The 17,248-nt window shown below is 38.0% G+C and overlaps 1 protein-coding gene across 33 annotated transcripts in view; it reads left to right on the forward strand.

Moving 5' to 3' along the window:
• LOC144322592 (uncharacterized) overlaps positions 1–17,248 on the forward strand; it is a 300,251-nt gene that overhangs the window by 119,425 nt on the left and 163,578 nt on the right. For 20 of the 33 annotated variants that reach the window (XR_013388228.1, XR_013388217.1, XR_013388216.1 and 17 more), the window contains 2 exons: positions 10,873–11,159; positions 16,646–16,827. The exons of 8 other annotated variants lie outside the window; for them this stretch is intronic. The gene's annotated coding sequence lies outside the window, so the exon portion shown is untranslated. Of the gene's footprint in view, positions 1–7,508; positions 7,566–10,872; positions 11,160–16,645; positions 16,828–17,248 lie in introns of those variants that run through there. 5 more of the 33 variants (XR_013388215.1, XR_013388225.1, XR_013388238.1 and 2 more) reach the window with 3 other exon arrangements.

Here is a 17,248-nt window from a genome sequence, read left to right on the forward strand (position 1 = left end):
ATTAGGAATGACTTTCTTCTAGATTCGTTAGAATCTTACATATTTTTTTTTCAGGCCTGACTTAAATACTTCTATTGCCTTGGATTGTTCACATTTCTTCCAATTAGAATCAATGTTTCTGTCTTGTAGTTTTGCCTCTTTTTATTTCTTAGTATCATTTATTCTTTTAGCCAAAATGTATTCATTACTCACTGTGTGCTATATTCTAAGGGAGGTATTGGGACCAAAAATGAGGGATTTAGAACTTTTGAAGATGCTTCCATCCTACCTCAATATATACAGCTTCTTTGAGAAAATAAATTTATTATGAACTCTAGGCTAAAGGCCATTTGAGTGAGGATCTGGGCTTTGCCTCCTCACTGTCTTGGCTAACTGTGTGCCTGACTTTGGACAAGTTACCTCTTAAGGTTTAAGTTTCTCTGCCTGTAAGTAAAATGGGCATAACAGTATTCCCTGCCTCATACAGTTATTAAGAACGTTAAATGACTTAATGCATGTGACATGCTTAGCATGGTATCTCATATGAAATGAGTATTCAATAAACACTTTTTAGTATTGTTGTTGACTATCCCATTCAGTATCTAGCACAGCAACTAGAATACTGTAGGTATTCAGGAAATGTTAGTTGAATTGATCTATAAATGGGGTAGGTTAGAAAAAATGATGTTGAAGGAAATAAGCAGTCAGAAAATAATGACATGGAGTGTCAGTCATTGGAGCATTGAGTGCAATTTATTTATTGTTTAATTTGTCAAACATTTGTTTCTTATCATATGCTATTAATTAAGGACATAGGAAGATGAGTGAAAGGCATTTAGAAGGGCATGTGCTAGGACCTTGGAGAAATTATTTATAAACTCGGGGCTTCCATGAAAGCAACAGATTCAATAAATTCAATAAATATTAAACACCTACTATGTTCCAATCATTCTTCCAGGTTCTTGGGGTTCATCTGTGAACAAAGCACAAGGATTCCAGCCTCTGTAGGCCTTTCATTCTCATAGGGGGAGGCAAGCAATAAATGATACTCATCTTAGCTAATTATGTAATATGTTAGATGATAGAAGCTGTTAAAAAAAAAAGAAACAGAAAACAGTAAGCAAGGTAAAGGGAGGTCAGGAATGCCCAAGGCAATAAGTGTATGCAGAGGACTATTCAATTTGTTATATTGGTTTGAGAAAGTGCGATGTCGGAAGAAACTAGGAGGTGAGGGAGTTAATTTTAATGATGAGCAAAGCCCTTTTTTTTACCATCTACTGGGAGCATTGGATGTAAGTAAATAAATAAGTAATTTAAATTCAAATAGTGATAAATGCCTTGAAGAAAAAAGGATAGCATGGGAAATTCATGGTCCTAGCACTGGATGTCTGTGCTCTTCCATGAGAGAAGCTCAGGCTGCTGCTAGGCTTGACCACCCAGCTGATAAGTCTCCATCATGAACACACACCTGTGTAGAGGTGGTCACATCCTGTGTGTCTGTTAACAGGACAGCAGGACTGTTATGTGTCATGGCAGGTATCACACTCCAGCCGATTAGTCGACAGAAGAAGAAACATTTAGAATCTATTAGTCATACTTCTGGTAGCACAAATGAGTGATGATTATCTGACTGACACACAACTCTAGCCTCTCTGCAAGGGACAGCAGAAGAAACTATGCAAAACTTGCCACCACCAAGCTGGGTGTTGTCATGGGGAGAATCCCATTATCACATTTGTTCTTCATGGGAACAGAATTTCTTATAGGTCTGAATTTGATCTTTAACTGAGGACTATTAAAAGGAGATGGCTTCCAGTTTTCTAACATGGGTTTTAATGTCATTGCTGATAGATGAGATATGTTTTTTTCTCATTGTAAGAAAGCTAAGCTTCTTCACTGTCCTCTAGAGGTTGGAGAATCTTCTATAAGGTCTCCAGGGAAGATACACATTGGTCTGGTCTACTTTGTCTTGACTTTAGTAAATATTTTGCCCAACATATATAGCTCTGTCCATCCCATTCAGTGCTTCCAGCTGGTGAACTGAGAATATGTATGCTGTCTGAAAACCACATTATACTGAAGAAATCTGATCTTAGAGTTGGGTATAGAGTTACCAATTAGAACATTCATTTGTCCTTTGTGCCACATACTTTGGATCCTGGGCTAATTTAAGTGGAATATTTTCAGTGAAGTCCTTCCTAGAGACAGGAAAATGGTCTAAGGGGCATCTCCTGCCTTTCTTTATTCCCCACATTCTATGGGAAACATTTTTATTTTTCCATTTAAGATTATTTATTAAAGCTCCAATTAAATTAATATTTTTTACTTGTTTACTAAAGTTGCTTGACACTTTTGCATATGATATTTAATATTCTCCACTTAAAACACAGTGTGTATGAAATAACTCTATTTCTATAAAACCCTAATTACACAAACTGTAAAATCATATATATATATACATATACACACACAGAGTCATAAACAGATATCTGAAAAATAGCCAAGAACATGTTAATGGTGCTTACATAAACAAAGTGGAATTCATGTAACCTTTCCATCCTATTTTTATTGTACCATGTAGTTTTTGAATTCTTTATAATGAGAATGTGACATCTATATAATCAGAAGAAAAACAATTAAGTATAATAAAGCTGTTGAGGACCAACACTCCCAGCAGCATTCTGAGGTGGTTATGCTGTCTCAAGAGGAAAAATAATTTGCTCAGGATTCAAACCCAGCCTCATTCCAAGCCATGTGACTGGCTTGACTGGCATATTAGGTAATCTGGAGGACACAAAAGAGCCACTAGGGAATTAGCAATCTGATTGGGGGGAAAAAGTCACATGGCCTTGAGACATAAAATAATAAAGACAAGGAATGCTTTAGAAATTGTGTGAAGAGGTCAAGGAGGGCTCCTTGGACAAAGCCCCAGGGACAGGAGTCTACAAGGCAAGTGTAATATCTCAATTTGTTGAGATATTAATTTGTGTATTGTGATTTCTTTTCTCCAGAATTTTAGCAGTAGGGCTAAAAGCAGAAGTTGCTTGAAGACAACAGACTTTGATGGCTTTTGGTTCAGGAACCTCAGTGTGTGGTGGGAATTACAGGAAGGGGGGAGGGAGTGGCTAGTTTGTTCACGTGGGATGCAGAATAATGAGAACAGAGGAGAAGCCATTTTCCTCAAGATTGCCTGTGGGCTGCAGTTTAGGTTGGTGAGGGCATCTGCACCTGTCCCCCTGCCTCTTCTCAGAGCCCCGGGGAGGTGGGAAAACTGTGGCAAGAAAGGGCTGCATGGTCCTTCCAGTGCTCAATCTTGGCAAGGACCCCATGCTAAGTGTGAGATTCCCAACACACAGTCAGAAAACAGAATTCCAAAGTGCTACAGAAAACACATACATATATATGTATATATACAGCCACTTGTGAGAATATATTGTTTTGACTTGGTCAGGTACCTTCTGAGATCTCAGTTTGTCCCGCTACTAAAAAAAAAATGGGTATATCAATCCTTCCTAGTTACACAATTCATTGAATCTATGAAAATGGAATGTCTGTCTCTGAAATCAGTTCATTTCTATCTGAAATGCAGGGAGTGTAGTGTGCAAACTTCATTTTCAAAGAGCAACCACCACAATCTGCAATATGCATACTGTTTTTCAGCAGGAAGTAGGAGTACACTGCGTGGTAATTGAAACTGCCTTTTGAATCTTCTAAGCCAGCAGGATCTGATACCTGATCGGATGAGCATTGTTTCTTCCTTCCTGTAAAATCAGCTAAAACGGGAAGACTCAAGTGCAAATTTCCATCACAACTGGAGAAACCTTCCCTCTGCTCATCCACCCACTCTCTCTCTTCACCTGTGCCCTTTATTTGTATAGATTCTTGTTTTCAACCAAAGGGGCTCAGCTCCAGAGAAAGACAAATCATGCACAAAGAGAAAAGAAAATCGCTTCCTAGACCTGAATATTTAGTGATGAACTAAACCTTCTGAGAGGGGGAAAATATATGATTCTGTTGCGAAGGGAAAATAAATGTCCTCCAAATCAACGTGAAAATGGAGACCCAGGGAAGTGAGGTTCACATCTGTCCTTAATGCAGCTTTGGAAGGATAGAGGCAGGGACAATAATGATATATCAGACATGGCGCTCTGCTTAGAAATTGCAATTCTAAATGTCATACACAGTGAGCCTCTCTCGCTCCCCCCCATAATTCAAGACAATTCACAAGAGATAACTTCTTTTCTCTGCCATAATAATATTCTCTAGCTCGTATCCCAAATAAACAACATTGGTTACTGCTTTAAGCAATACCTTCTCCATTTTCCCACACCACTTAAATCAACAACCCTTTTCTCTGTGTGATCTGAATCCCAAGCCCCCAACCTTGTACTTTGCTGCAATACACTCCCCATTCTGAATTGCTGTTGCTTATCGCCAGTGTTATGAAAGAGCAGGTCAGCGTTGCCCTGCTCCTATGCTAGTTTTTCACCACTCTAGATAAGAGGGGAATATTTTACATCTTCCTCTATTTCTTTTTTTTTTTTTTGAATCATCTTCATCTTTATCATGATCTACTTCTTTTTTTTTTTCTTCAAACCAGTGGTTTTTCTAAGTGTGGATTTTTTTTCTTTTTATTAATCTTCACAGTCTCCAATCCAGTCATCTCCTTACTGAAATGAGAAGCCTGGTATTCACATCACTCAACGCGGTTGGTTTTGGAGTTCGGTGAAGATTAAAAACACGGGAAGGCTTGCAAGGAACCTAGAGGGAATAGAGAGGTTGCTGTTAATGTGTTTCTTCATTGAAGGGAGCTTGTGCACGCGCTTGGAAATAAAGAGAGAGTAACTGTTCAGAGACACTGGGAAAAGCTCTATCTGGGGTATTTTATCCAAAGTAATATGTGACATCACTGTAGATGATCCTACTAATGCTCCTGTTAGAGCTAGCTACTTGGCTAAGAGTAGCAGGGGGAAAGCAATCATTCCTTCCAAGTGGGGCTGGTCTCAGGGAAAAATAATGCTCTGGGAAGAAAAATAGAAATGGCTATAGACTACAAGGCCAGAACTGTTTGATGGTGGCGGAAGAGTCATACCTTTGCATTCCTCTGGGCCTTCAGAATTCCTCTTCTTTTCCCTGTGTACATCAGTTATAGATGTCCCCAGAATTAGGTAATGAGGTCACCCTCTGAAGGCAAAGTCTCTCAAAATCTGCAAAGAATCAATGACTGGACTATCTTCAGACATAGGCAGCCCTGGAGATGTGCTATACTTGTGGGATTGAATGGACATGGGAATGGATGCAGAACCATTGTAGATCACTGTGTTTAGGATTTGTCTTTAGAACTAGAATCACAGAAAGTGAAGAAAGAGTGGGTTTAATGGAATTACATAGCAGTTACTATAACAAAATAATCACACAGGCACTGCGTTAAGTCTATATATACATTCTTGATAAGCATCACAATAGCCTATGAGGTAGGCTATTATCACGGTTTTATAGATCAGCAAACTGAAGTTCAGAGAAGTTGAATAATGCGTCCAAGGTCACATAGCTTGGCAGTGATGGAGCAGGGAATCAAGTCCAGGTTTAGTTGACTTCAAAACCTTTGCTTTAGGGAAGGCAGTGTTCTATGTGGATTTTGGGAAAGGGGGAGTAAAGCTTCAGCTCTGGACACTGGAAGGAGACCTATTTGGTAGCATCACATCATAATGGCCAAGAGCACACAGATCTGAACAGAAATCCAGCTGCCCTGCTTAGACTTGTGTGGCAACCTCTCCAAACCTCTGTTTTCTGTAACACAGAAGTATCTGAATATCATGTATTTGACGTGAGTGTCAGGTATTCAGATCAATGAGGAGGTGGGGTCTATTGTGGGGGAGAATCTATTTAGCCTTGACATACCTGGATAAATATCCCACTGGACCCTCCAATTTTCTATGATCTCATGCTCACCAAGTCATCTTTTAATAGCTAATTTGGTTTCTTGTGTACTTGATACAGCTTGGTTACTGGAAATGGACATCTGAATCTATAAATGAATATATTTGTGTCTGGTTTCTGTATCAGTGTCTCCTGAGTTGGGCAAGTTTGTCCAGCCTGATATAATTCCTTTAAGGACACTGTTGACCTTCCCATACTCAGCATACTTATGACCAACTCATAGAATATATGGGAGAAACTTCATCTGATTAGCCAACTGACCTGTTCTGTTTTTCTCATGCTAGCCTGGGTTTGCTACACATTCTTCTTCTTCTTTTTTTAATAATCAAAATAAAAATACTAGCAGCACAGTAACTACCATGATGATTGCTATCATTATCCAAGGGCCTTTGTGTCAGTTGCTGTGCTAGATACATCATGGATTCTATCTTCCTTAATCCTTATGGGTCCCTTCTGAGAGACTTCTGTTTTACTGGAAACAAGGCCATGGAGAGGTTGCCACATGAGTCTAAGCAGGGCAGGTAGATTCCTGTCCAGATCTGGATATTCTTGACCTTTATGATGTGATACTAGTTTTGTCTTCATCTCTCCAATTTGGGCCAGTCTTTTGCTTTTGGGGCTAAAACTGTGGCTTGCTGAGTAAAGAGTTTTGAATCAGGCTGCCATAAGTAAACCCCCTGCTCAGCTTGTCTGGTTCTCTGAGACTTCCCTGTAGGAGAGTGCCTTCAAGACTCTCATAGGCTCAGATGTATGGACCTGTTTGAGTTCTTGGGCCTGTGAAATTGAAGATGAGAACCTAAGGTCTGGTGTGGAGGGTGAGGAAGCAGGAGGACATGAGAGAGAACAAGGCCTTCTTTAAATAGCGAGCTCAAATTCCTTTCTGATTTTTCTCTGTAACATCACTATCTTCCCTCTCCTATTTCCATAGATTCAAAGCCTCAGGCACCAGCTGCCACTGTGTCATTGAAGGAGGCCTTGATAGGCTTCCCTTGAGGAGTCATGCATGATGAGTTATGATTTCTCCAATACCAAATTTATTATGATGATGATGATCATTAATAGCAACCTCTTAGATTTATAAAGCACCTTTCTCCTAACAATCTCTGTCCTAGAGATTGTCTCATTTATCCTCACACATCCCCAGGGATGAGGAGGAGGCAATATTATCATTTTTACATTATGGATTGCTATGATCAAGAAGTTTTTATTGCAGTTCCTATTTCCATGTAGAACTGTGTTAGGTACTACATGAAGAGGTTCCACTAATTCATCAGATATTTTCTGAGTGTCTTTTATGTGCCATGACAACTCTGTGATGTTGATATTTGTATTATCCCATTTTACAGATGAAGAAATGAAGTCTTTGAAAGGTTAAGTGACTTGCTGGGCCACATAAATGAATAAATGAGTAAATGAATAAAATGTTCCTGCCTTCACCCAGAAGACAGTATTATAAATAATAAATAGCCTTTGTTGAACATTTATTAGGTGCTGGGGCTGTGCTGAGATAAAGACAGAGATATCTTTGTTAATCCATTTAATAACCCTACAAGTCTGTTACACTTCCAGTGATCTATAATTCTCTCCATTTACCAGATGAGGCATAGAGCATTTGAGTACCATGGCCACATGAAGCCACCCATCTGGTAAGCAGCTAACCTTGAGAGGGAGGAGAGTAGCAGGGAGCCAGGTTGTCAGAGTTAGATCCTAGTTCTATTAGTTGCCATGTGATCTTGGGCAAGTCTCTTAACTTTTCTATGCTTTTTTTTTTTTTACTTGTAAAATGGGAATAATACAAGCATCTACTTTATAGCATTGTTATGTGGATCAGATACAATTTTATATGTACATATATATGTGTCTGCATGTATCTATCTATCTTAGGATTCTGCTTTGCATATGTTAGCTGCGAGTATCTGAGATCCAAATCCAGATACTCTGATACTAGAATTTTATTTTGCTTTTAAAAATAATTCTTTCAGGGGCAGAAGCAGTAACATTTGAGCTGAATTTCCAAAGGACACACAGTCAAAGGCCTTGTTCTAGTGATATAGTTCTAGCTCAGTAGATGGAAAGCTACATGTAATAATTGAGTTATTAGCAGGTGGAGTAGGCTTTTGTTATACCTTTGTAATTCCCCTAAGAATTGGAGCCTTGGGGCCTGAGCATATTTGGATGTTCTTTGTCTAGAGGTCATTCAACATATTCCTTAGAAGGTACATGGAAATTCTGCAAGCCGTGAAGGTTGTTGTCTATCCTCTGGTTATTGAAAGATCTTTTTTTTTTTTTTTTTGAGAAGATTCCAAAATGTATTTGACTATATGTTGACAAACTGATTTTTCTTTGAACACTCAGCATTATGAATGTGGGCCAGTCTCTTCATTACAAACAAAAAAATCCCAGAAAATGCTGCATTACCTTCAGAGAATATAGAACTACTTACATATGGAAAGCTTAAGCTTTGCCTTAAACTAAAACTTCCAATGAAATTCTTAACAATAATGCCTTTTAAAAGAGAATTATTGAATATTTTTTCTTCTGAATCCTTGGAACCTGTTTTAATAGACAAAGTCCTATTGTTTTCCAACATAATGCAATAGAAGTTTACTAGTGTCATGTGTGTAGTGAACTCTATCTACTTGAAGAAGAAATATAATCTATGTTTATCATATAGGGTAGGTAAATTTAGAAGCACTTACCAAATTGGTGCTAATACAAAAAATATAAAGAATAAGGCATGAAGTCCAATCAATATTTTTATTGGAAAAAACTTATATGATATTATATATAATATATATATTATTATATACGATATAGATGAGCTATTTAAGTCCCAAGGCTTGCCACTTAAGCAAAGAATATTACGAAATGTATTCCACTGAGAACAGATATGCCTTAATAATAAAGTTACCATTTGTTAAGCATAATCCAGTAAGACCAGCGTGATTATTCACACTATACTATGGTGGGGTTAAAAGTTTTGAGAGGTCCAAATAATATTCCTAAGATAATAGGACCAGGATTTGGATATGGATCAGTTTGAACCCCAAATCTACACTTTCTAATACTGTCTTATCCATGGTATACTGTCCACTAATTTGCAGAGACTGAATTTGAATCCAGGTTCCCTGATTTGACAGCCCTTATCATTGTACAGCACCTCATTATCTTTCTAGAAGTGTATCTCTTTTGGCTCTCTGAAGAGCTTTATTCTTTGGAGACAGTCAATCACTAGATTTCTTTTATGTGGAAGGCAAACATCCAAGAGATGTAATTTGAAGCCAAGACTTTCATGCTTGATTTAGATCAACTTTCTCTAATACATACCATTACGGCACAGATCTCTGTAAACTAAAGAAAAATAATTCTAAGTTCCCACTCCTAACCCACACTAGCTTAATCAATAAGGCAATTCGTTCATATTCCAATGGAGATCAAAGAAGAAGGACAATCCATTGAATTTTTTGCTATTGGTAATAAAACATTCATACCCAAACTCCTATTGCTCTGTGGAAATAAAAAATCCTCATTTAGCATATTTCTGTGATTTGAGAGGCAGCATGATATATTCAAAAGAATACTGGAGCTCTACCTTCTGCCCCTGAGTAGCTCCAGGGGATTTAGACTGTGACCTACTGTTTACAGAGTAGGAGTCAAAAACCGCAGGCCTTACTGGCCCTGGGTCTGCTAGTTGGATGAGCCTCTCAATTTCTCAGAACTTCATCCCTTCCCTGCTGAAGTGGAATTGGTCCTCTCTGCCTTGCCTGACTCCCAGGAAGGTAATGAGGATCAGATGAGAGAACACACACAATTGTTTGGAAAACTACAAAGAGCTACATAAACTTAAAATGCAATCATGATTATGCCAGGGAGGAGAGTACCCCTAATGTAAGGAGGTGTGCTTGTCCTTCATATACCCTCTCACCTTCCTCCCTCTTGCTCTCTCTTCATACAATTGTCTCCCTTTCCCTCCCTCGCTTTTATCTGCTGCCTCCTTTTCTCCCTCCTGCTGGAGTTTATGACCTAGGCTAATGAGACAAATATGGCTCCTCACATCAAGGGTGGGGAATTAAGGCCTGGTTATAGCCCAATTTAATTTTCATGATCTCTTGAACAAGTGAAGGAATGCTTGGGAAGCAGGCTGCTCTTGGCCTGATGCCGGCCCAGCCCGAGTCGGGGCAGCCGTTACCCACACTAGCTCATCACACTCTTGGTAGACATTTCAATTACAAGTCATTACCCTTCCTTCCATGCCTTCCTCGGCAGAGGCAGTGCCAGCCCTGGGTTTTGGTCCCAGTTCTGTCACTTAGTGGGTAACCTAGAGTCAGTCATTAACTTGTCTGAACCTTAATACCCTCACTTATAAAATGGGTATATTAATGATATCTGCCCTACTCTTCCCACAGAATTGTTTTAAGGATTGCTTTATTTTTATTTTTCTAAGACTATAAAGTCTTTTTTCTTTTAGGCTAAGACTTATTTATCTACTTAATATTAACATTTTAAAAGACGTCATTTACCTCAGCAACATGGAAAACAATTGAGGGCACTATTAAAACACTTAAAATTCAGAGATGGTCAGGGCAGGAAATATCCCAGTATCACCACCATTCCTGATGTGGAATGAAAGATTGGTGCCAGGCCACCAGCTTTGGCCAACTTCTGCCGTTAAGCTGAGACAACGTAGAGATAAGACAGCCCCAGCCTCATCCCCATTGAGGAGGAGGTGGGCAGCCTTACCTGCTCACAACTAAGAAAGAGCTAGATTGTACTGAGGACTAGTTCTTGATGAGTCATCAAGAAGGTCAGTTGGTTCTTTCTTCAGCAGATGGCTTAGCAACTTTCTGGAGAAGAGATAGCAATAGTCTGCGGCTAGGAGGCTGGAGAGTAGGGGCCAACATGCAACAAAGATTTCCTCCCTTTTGGTAACATGCTGTCCCTTTTTTTCAATAGCAAGAACCCTGAAATCCAGAGGAGTCATTAAAAACAAACTCCTTCTGGCTGCAACCTGAAAGCATCTCCCAAGCCAGACTGGGGCAGAGATGACAAGTTCAACTTCAGTTATTTATTCATGAGAGACACAGAGAGGGGCAGAGACAGAGGCAGAGGGAGAAGCAGGCTCCATGCAGGGAGCACGATACGGGACTCGATCCCGGGACTCCAGGGTCACGCCCTGAACCAAAGGCAGACACTCAACTGCTCGGCCACCCAGCGGTCCCTTATGGATTGCTTTAAATCAGGTAAGCAAAGGTGATTTTAAAATGTCAAGTTCTCTCTCTATATTTTTTAAATTATTTAATCATTCCTGATCATTCACATTTTTTATGAATTCATCCAAGTAAATATTTTCATGGAATACTTTTGGATAGCATCTTTGTCTTTCCTAGTTCTCCTGTGATTATGTGATTATCTGAGATACAAAGAAAGTACTCTTACCAGACTCTTCAGAGTTTAATAAATATAAAAAAATCCCATGTCCCATAATATGCAGTGTTAAGTGTAGAAGCTGGAATTCCATATAAACCCACTGTTTTCCTACTCTTCAAACAGGGTCTCTGTCCTTTTTCCTGATACTCATGAGGCCTTGGCGATGAGTAAAAACTCCCAATTTTATGGGGGTTTCCCTATATTCACTGAGTCTTGCAAATGACTGGATTCCTTCTCCAGGACCTGCCCCATCTCTTGTCTGTGTGGACACAGGCCCTCTCCCCCAAGTTGCTTGGCTGATGTGCTCTTCACTCATTAAATGCATGAGCTATTTCCTTTGCAGCTTGCTTGTTCTGCCAAGGGAAGGTAGCTGAATTAATTTCACTGATGGTTGCAGTTTTGTTTCTCCTCTTTTCTCTCTTGTACTGTCTAAGGTTGAAGAGTCACTTACTGTATTAATTGAGTCCTCTAAGGACCTCTTTGCTGACACAGTTCTCAACACTACCCCTCTCTATTTTTTAAGATTTTATTTTTCAGAGCAGTTTGAGGTTCATGGCAAAATTGGGAGGGAAGTGCAGAGATTTCCCACATAGCCTCTTCCCCTACACATGTGCACACATTTGTGTAGCCCCATTATCAATGTTCCCCACTACAGTGGCACATTTGCTATAATTGATGAACTACCCTGACACATCACAATCCCCGTAAATCTGTAGTTTACTTTAAGGTTAACTGTTGGTATTATACATTCTGTGGGTTTGGACAAATGTGTAATGACGTGTATCATCTTCATAGTATCATATAGAGTATTTTTACTACCCTAAAATCCTCTGTGTTCCATCTATTCATCCTTTCTCCATCCCCAACCCCTGGCAACTACTGATTTTTTTCATTGTTTCCATAGTTTTACCTTTTCCAGAACTTCATATAGTTGGGAGTCATACAGTTTGTAGCCTTTTCAGATTGGTTTCTTTTATTTAGTAATATACATTTAAGGTTCCTCTACATCTTTGCACAGTTGGATAGCTCTTTTTTTTTTTTAAGCACTGAGTAATAGTCCGTCGTCTGGATGTAGTACAGTTTATCTATTCACCTATTGAAGAATATTTTGGTTGCTTCTGAGTTTTGGGCAGTTAGGAATAAAGTTGCTATAAACATCCATGTTTAGATTTTTACATAAGGACATAAGGTTTCATCTCTTCTAGGTAAATACCAAGGAACACATTTGCGGGATTGTATGGTAAGAATATGTTTGGTTTTATAAGAAACTGCCAAACTGTCTTCTAAAGTGGCTGGACCATTTCACATTCCCACCAGCAACAAATGAGAGTTCTTGTTGCTCCACATCTTCACCAGCATTTGGTGTTGTCAATATTTTGGATTTTGTACATTCTGATAGGTACATAGTGATATCTCATTGTTATTTTAATTTTCATTTCCTTGATGAGACATGATATGGAGCATCTTTTCATATGTTTATTTGCCATCTGTATATCTACTTTGGTGAGGTTTCTGTTAAAGCCTTTGACACATTTTTAAATTGGATTATTTGTTTCTTATTGTTGAACTTTAAGAGTTCTTTGCATATTTTGGATAACAGTCCTTTATCAGGTGTGTCTTTTGCAAATATTTTCTCCTAGTCTGTGGCCTGTATTCTCATTATGTAGACATTGTCCTTTTAAGAACATTTATTATTTTAATGAAGTCCAGCTTATCAATTATTTCTTTTATGCATCATGACTTTCATGGTGTATCTAAAAAGTCATCACAATATCCAGTGGTAATCAAGGTTTTTACCTATGTTGTTATCTTCTAGGAATTTTATAGATTTGCATTTTACATTTAAGTCTGTGATTCATCGAGTTAATTTTTGTGTAGGTTATAGAGTCTGTGTCCAGATTCACTTTTTTTGCATGTGGATACCTAGCTGTTTCAACACCATACATTAAAAAAGACTACATTTGCTCCATTGTATTGCCTTTGCTCCTTTGTCAAAGATCGATTAGCTATATTTGTGTAAGTTTATTTCTGGGTTCTCTATTCGATTTCATTGATCTATTTGCCTATTCTTTTTTTCAATACTACGCTGTCCTGAGTACTGTAGCTTTATCATAAGTTTTGCAATCATCCAACTTTGTTGTCCTTTGATATTGTGTCAGCTATTCTGTGTCTTTTGCCTCTCCCTATAAACTTTAGAATTAGTTTGTCAATATCCAAAAAATAAAATAAAAATAAAAATAAAAATAAAATAAAATAACTCATTTTGACAGAGATTGCATTGAATCCATAAAGTTGAGAAGAACTGGCCTCTTGACAATGTTGAGTTTTCCTATCATAAACATGGAATATCTCTCCATTTATTTAATCCTTCTTTGATTTCATTCATGAGTTTTGTAGTTTTCTTCATATATATCTCATACATATTTTGTTAGATTTGTACCTTAGTAACTCATTTTTGGGGATTACCAACATAAATGGTTTTGTGTGTTTTTTATTTTAAAGTTTATTGTTCATTACTGGTATATAAGAAAGGAATTGGTTTTTGCATATTAACGATCTATGCTACATTAATTAGTTCCAAGAGAGTGTTTTTATTTTATAGATTCTTCCATATTTTCTACACAGATGATGTTATCTGCAAACAGTTTTATATTTTCCTTTCCAATCTGTGTACCTTTTATTTTCTTGCCTTATTACACTAACAAGAATTTCTAGTACAATATGGAAAAGGAATGGTAGGAAAGTTCCTTGCCTGTACTTGATCTTAGTGGGAAAGCTTAGAGTTTCTCTCCATTAAGTGTGATATTAGCTGTGGGTTTTTGTAAATATTCTTTATCAAGCTGTAGAAGTTCTCTATTATTTCTAGTTTATTGAAAAAGTTTTAAATCATGAATGAGTGTAGATTTTGTCAAATATTGTCTTTCTATATATTAATAGGATCATATGATTTATCTTTTTTTAGCTTTTTGATATTTTTATTAATGTATTTTTAAATAAAATATAGTTTTGTTAGAAATATTTTATTTAAATTATAATATTGATAAGCTTTCCTCCTCTCTCTGTCCTCCAAATGTTTTCATGTTCCAGGACCCTGTCCCCAGCCTCCTTATATGTGTATTCACTCTGTAGATGATTTCATCTAGTCCAAAGGCTTACTTATCATCCATAACTGAGAAAAGGGGATTTTGGAAACATATCTTTAGTTCTTTTCACTCCAACTATAACTACAAGTACAATTATTTCTTCTGAGCCAACTAGGTGCCAGGATCTTTCAGTGACTGGCCACGGATAAGGCCTTATGCTTTGCTGAGGACCCTGAGAAAGAACTGAATGGGACATTCCCTAATTGTTGGACAGTCACCCAGAGAGAGCATCATAGATCAAGTATGAAAGGGTTTAGGTAGAACTTAGATAGAGAGACCTCTCTTAGCAGCCTCCCTGGAGGCTGACACCCTGTCCTTAAACCACATGTCTACAGGATACGACATACTTTGAGCTTTTACCTTCTTTCAGATTCCCATGATTGAGAATATCCTAGCATTTAGGGTTGATGGGATCCAATAATCAAGAAAAAAGGAGAAGAAATCAGATTGAACAATTAGGAGAGAAAAATAGTGAAATAAATCTACTGGAGGAGATGGATGACCATTGAATGAGAGAAAGAGAGAGAATGAATGATAGTGGGGAAAATATAACCTTGTTGTAGCTTAAAAAGTTAATTTTTGAGGTAAAAATTAGACTATTTGAGTTAAGGTAGAGGATGATTGATCTTGAAGTCCAGATTAATGATCTGGAGGGATAAATATAAGAATATCTTAAAGCATTCTTTGGTTTAGCTCTTCCTTCCCCCCCCCCCCCTCCAACTCAGTCTTTCTAAATCAGAAACTGAGACAAGGACTTAGGTGTAGGCAGTATGTTTTAAAGATGATTCCTGACAGAAAGAGTGAGAGAGGTTGGAGAATAAGACAGGGAATGAGTAAAATCCAATATAAGAATGCACTGTTCAATGTCTACTGTGGGCAAAAAGACTCAGTTCCATTGCGACCTCTTGAGAACTGCACAGAATTCTTCCTGGGATTGAGCCCCTGAAGGGCAGGAGTCTGGAGTATTTATCTACTGTCTCCCATTCCCCACTGATTGAGGGATGCTCCTGGGAACATTAATTCCTCTGCATTTGAAGATGTGGGCAGTAGTTGAAGTGGACAGCTTGTCAGCACAAGGCAAATTTGAGCACACATGGCACTCTCCATTGCAGCTGCAGTTAACATCAGAGACTGGCCAAGTGGATGTGAAGCAGGGCACCAGTCATTCCTGTTACAAATACTTAGCCAGAAAGATAAAAATAGGGAAAGCTTGAAAGAAAAAGTGATAGGTGCAAAGACTCAAGAGACCCAACATACAAATATGATATTGCAGAAAGAAAAATATTGAAAAAAATATTGGAGAAGAAGCAATAGGTAAAAACAACCCTTGGTACTATTTTTCTATTTTCTATTTTTGAGAATTTAACTGTCTTAGATTTTTTCATGTGACTGGAATCATACAAATGTGTCTTTCAATGACTTGCTTATTCTACTTAGCATAATGCCCTTGATATTCATCCATATTATAGCATGTGGCATAATTTCCTTCTTTTTAAAGGCTGCATAATATTTCATTATATGTATATGCCAAATCTCTTTATACATTCACCCATTGATGGACATTTGGATTGTTTTCTGGTCTTGGCTATTGTGAATAGTGCTGCCATGAATGTGAATTTGCAAATATCTCTGAGATCTTGCTTTGAATGTATATATATATATATAAATTCACTTGTGGAATTGCTGGATCATATGCTAATTGTGTTTTTAATCTTTTAAGGAACTTCTGTACTATTTTCCACATGGTTGGACCATTTTATGTTCTTCTTATCCTTGCCAACACATATTTTCTGTTCTTTTGATTGTGGCCATTATGATGTGTGTGAGGTGATTGTGTGAAGTGATATCTCATCATGGTTTTGACTTCTATTTCCTTAATGACAAATAATTTCAGAGAAATAAATTTTTATTGAACACACGAATAAATACCCTAAATAAAACCTTTCCATAATGCCACCACCACTCCTTCTTGCCTCATCTTGGATGAACTTGGCATGCTAGGAGTTGGTATCAGGCCAATCAGAGAGGTAAAAGAATATCTAGGTTGAACCTCAGTATCCAAGTGCTCTAATCTGGGGTGAGTGAGGCAGCAGGAGTCTCTAGGCACAATATGTCAGATTATGTATAATCATTGTGTTTTTGTATGTTCTTTTCAGCCTGAAATGAGAAGCCAGATAGTGGTTGATACGCTAGAGGGCATGGTTCAACTGCCTCCACCAGAAGAGTTTACCTATTCAGAGCCAAGCACATTATCAAGCCCCACCCATTCTGGTTGAAGGTCAGGGATGGCTTCCAGGCCCAGCATAGAGGATGTGGATTGCAAGCCAGAAAATCTCTGGTAAGGCAGGGTTTGCTAGGTTAGTGTGATCCTAAAGATGATTGATTTCCAAGCTAGGATGTATTCTTTTTTACTTTCTGACATTTCTCTCTTCTTCCTTGTGCTCAAACTAGGATTTATGGAAAATTATTTCTATGACTGGTAAAGCTAAAGCTGGGGGAAGGTCATGTCACCAGAGTTGAATAAAGCGGTCAAACTAAAAAATAGCTTCAGCCTAGAAACTGTGAAATGGAAAAAATTCTTAGTGGCCTGAACATCAGAAGGTTTATGTTCCACACCTGTTCTGACACTAAATTCTGGGTCATTGCAGGGTTTTACTTTTTTTCATCTGTAAAATGAGGGGGACGGAAAGGTTAGTGTTAAAAGATCCTATCAATTCTGGGGAGAAAAATCAACAATTTAGCATATGATGATTCTTTTT

The sequence above is a fragment of the Canis aureus genome, chromosome 10 (assembly GCF_053574225.1).
Source record: "Canis aureus isolate CA01 chromosome 10, VMU_Caureus_v.1.0, whole genome shotgun sequence".
Classification (NCBI taxonomy): Eukaryota; Metazoa; Chordata; class Mammalia; order Carnivora; family Canidae; genus Canis; species Canis aureus.